Below are 3,907 nucleotides of genomic sequence, written 5' to 3' on the forward strand. Positions count from 1 at the left end.
GTAGGGTAATAAAACCATAATTCTTATTATAGATAGATTTATTTATAGATAGATTTATTTATAGATAGATTTATAGATAGACAGACAGACAGACAGACAGACAGACAGACAGACAGACAGACAGATAGATAGATAGATAGATAGATAGATAGATAGATAGATAGATAGATAGATAGATAGATAGATAGATAGATAGATAGATAGATAGACTGACTGATTGATTGATTGATTGATTGATTCAGTCACAGATTTTTTTTTAGTTCCTGCGGTTCATCTTTCCTTCCCAGACGATGCTGCCTGGAAATGATAAAGAATGGAAAACACAGAAAAACCTTCAGGTCTTTCTCTGTTTGTTGTTTATTTACATGTTTGGACACATGTGTGTGTGTGTGTGTAAGTATGACTGATGTAACATGGCCTCTAGCCAGATAATAGCATGCCACAGTGATAGAGAGTGCTGCTAAATAACAGCAGCCTTGAGATGATCTTCTTCATCATACACGCACGCATGCACGCGCACACACTTTTCTGTTGCGGTGAAAAAGTCATGCTCAGCTGATTGTATGAGTGTCTTTGTACATATTAGCGCGTGTACTGACTGATGTTCAACCAGTGATTCCATTACACGAGCCCAAGCAGCAAGAGGTGTGTGTTATTTATTACAGAAGTTGTTTAGGTTATCAAACCAAAGTGACATCTTGTTAATGTGTGTTTGCGTGTGTTTGAATGTGTATGCATGTGTTCGAATACATTGGAGTGTCTGGTTTAATATAATTAATTACTGCAAGCGTGAAATGAAACAGGCCTCCACTATTTGTCTTCACGGGTTGAGAGAGCATCAGCTGAGATGAGCTGATGGATCATGCATCTCTGCTGAGAAAAACTTTGAGTCTCAACGAAACAGCTTAAAAAAATCCACACATCTTGCACCTGTTACATAGTTTAGTTGTTGTTGTTTAAAAAAACAAATAAAATTGACCTTTTCTGGACACTAAGCAGGACTTAACCCAGCTCAATTCAAAATCTTTAAAGCCCTGGTTCAGTCGTTTGGAAGTCAGATAATCAAATGCATGTCAGTGTAGCTTTATTGTATTTTTCTACCACAGCTCGCACAGATCAATACATATACAGTTCAAATTGCTGTTTAGCACTAGTCAGAAATGCAAACACGAGCTTGTTATATTCTCATGAAATCTTCCTGATGTCCTGGCAGCAATCTAAGCCCTCAATCAATGAGATTACCGCTTAAGACCCAGAACAAACGGTCCAAGACTCGCCAGAGTCGCCAGAGATCAGACAAACTGATCTGACAAAAATACCAAAAGCAGACAATCTTCACTTGTCTGTTAACGTTCAAATCTGTTTGTGTGAACCTGCACAAGCTGCTGTACAACAACACGCTCACACACTCTTTACACACAAGCAGAGACTGTGCATCACAGTAATCATGGCGCAGGGGATGCTGGGTAATTTGGTTAAAGATGTCAGGAACGTAAATCACCTACAATCAGACCGGCTCGCTCATTGGTCAATCCTCCTTCCTCCAGAACTTCTCCATTGGTCACTTGTGTATTTCTGTCCATCTCGCTGTTCAGCTGCTGCTCAACAGGATCCAGCTGAGAGCGTTTTCCTCCACGCCCTGCAGAGACACCCAAAATAGAATCAAACAAAATAATATCTTGATACAGTTGTGTCACTTTATGTGGGTAAAAACTGGTAAAGGCATTAACAGTGTAATTAGTTTTTCCTTACTTTCTTTATAGTTTTCTTTTTTTATCTTGCTGACAATGTTTGTTATCACACTCTTCTGCATATCTTGCTTTATTATTTACACAAAACTAATAACATGATGTTCTCTGTAAGGTTGATAGGGAGAAAGATCATCTCAAGACAAACTCAATTTGAGAATCTTCAGAAAAGAATATTTAAACTTTGTGCAGGATTATTTTCAAATCATTTAAAGCAAACTTTAAATCAATAGCAGCATTTAAAATACGTAAAGACTATATTCCATGAAAGAATCGGTTCAGTTACAATGAATCTTCAGATGAACTGAAGTGGGGTTTTGAGCTTTGAACTGTTTCACTTGTAGGGTTTCCAGTTCTTTCTGCAGGTTCCTGGTTCCAGAGGCCGTGCTGACAAGCTACAGCTGACAGTCATTCCTCTAATCACCACCAGGACTATAAGAGGCTGCAGAAGTGCTTCCTTCCTTGCTGGAGCATTACTTACCTTCTGGTATTTGTGCTATTGACCTCCTTGCCTCCAATCTACATATGTGTGTGTGTCTTATCTCACTCAGCCTTATAACCTGAATCTCTCACTCTCTGCTCTTTGAATTGAGAAAGCTCCTCGGATGAGGAGCGAAACGTCTTCTGTTACAAATAAAGTCCAGTTGTTTTTGTATTGAACGCTTTTTGAAGACCTCCTTGTGTTATTTCTCTAAGACGTCAACTATCCTACCTTGTGTTCTCCTCGTACGCTCACTGAACCTGGTTTCTGCGCCTCCTGACCTGAACCACACCAACTTTCCTTGAATCCTCGACTCCTGTACCTGCCTGTGGGTAACGAGTCCTCCTTGTGGATCTTCCTCAGCTGCTCCTCCACCTTCCTTCCACTTGCCTCCATGCTCAACCGGAACTCCTCTCAACTGAACCTCCTGGATCTGGAACCTTCCACCTTCCTCTCTATCCCCCCCCCCCCCCCCCCCCCACCACCACCAATATACTGAAAGTTGATGTGATGATAACTGACAATGTTTCCCATCAAATGCCAAATGAAAATCAAAAATACAAGATGGCCGCCAGCACATACTTTTGACTGGATTTAATTTCGGCATTTTTACACATACAGAGCTGAAATTTGATGAGGTTATAGCTGAGAACGTTCCCTATCACATACAAATACAAAAATCTAAGATGGCTGCCTTATCTAAAAAGGAAAAAAATACAATAACTCTGACATTTTTAGAGCTATTCAGATGAGATGTTGTACAGTGGTAGCTGAGAGCAAACCCAAACACGTAGTACTGTCAGATCAACAGTTTACATCAGCAGCAGCCTGGCAGTCATTACATAGGAACGACTGTGCACGTTCTGCTTCCTTCTGATATTTAAAGCTTCTTTCTGGTATTTTAAGCTACTTTTCAACTGTTTTAAGCAAGAGGCATTCACACTTGCATTTCCTCAGGAAATTCTCTAGAAACATCCAAGCTACAATATCTAACTGCTCCTCAAAGTCTCTGACCTCTCGCCTTTCTTTTCAGGGTTCCCAGGGTGTTCCACCTGTACTACTGTTTATTTAATCACTGAATGAATCACTTTATATCCTCCTACAGGTTCTGAGTTCTGTGTTTCTCAGTCCGAATCAAAACACCTCTGTTGTGACATTAGTTCAGACAAATAGTTCTGATCTAAATGACTACCTCTTGGTCAGGCAGGACCAAGACCAAGACCAATTGTTGCCCCCTTTTTAATTCAACAGTTATTGCAGCATTAACATAGGCTGCACCACAAGTGCTACTGCTACCTGCTGCTGTTGTTATCTGCTCCTGCAAATAACAATGTAAATCTGTTTTATGCAAAACTGATGGCAAAGTAAAGGTTTGCAAAATACAATACTCATGCATGGCTGTGAAACTTTAGCTTGTTTATGGCAACAGTCCACTTTGGTCTTGAGCAAAAGCTGTTTACACAACTGAGGCCATTTAAAGGGCTATCTGCAACAGGTAAGATATTAATTGTTTGTGCCATTTTCACAGAACCACACTTCAGAAGGTCTGAACACTTTCTTTCCAATTCCCTTATTTCTGAGGCTGATTAACGTTTTCCCTTAAATTTTTTAAACTGACTTTAAAACAAAATGGAACAAAAATTAACAAAAAAAAAAGGTTGGTCAGATTACATAACAG

The sequence above is a fragment of the Nematolebias whitei genome, chromosome 8 (assembly GCF_014905685.2).
Source record: "Nematolebias whitei isolate Nwh7 chromosome 8, NemWhi1, whole genome shotgun sequence".
In the NCBI taxonomy this organism is placed as follows: Eukaryota; Metazoa; Chordata; class Actinopteri; order Cyprinodontiformes; family Rivulidae; genus Nematolebias; species Nematolebias whitei.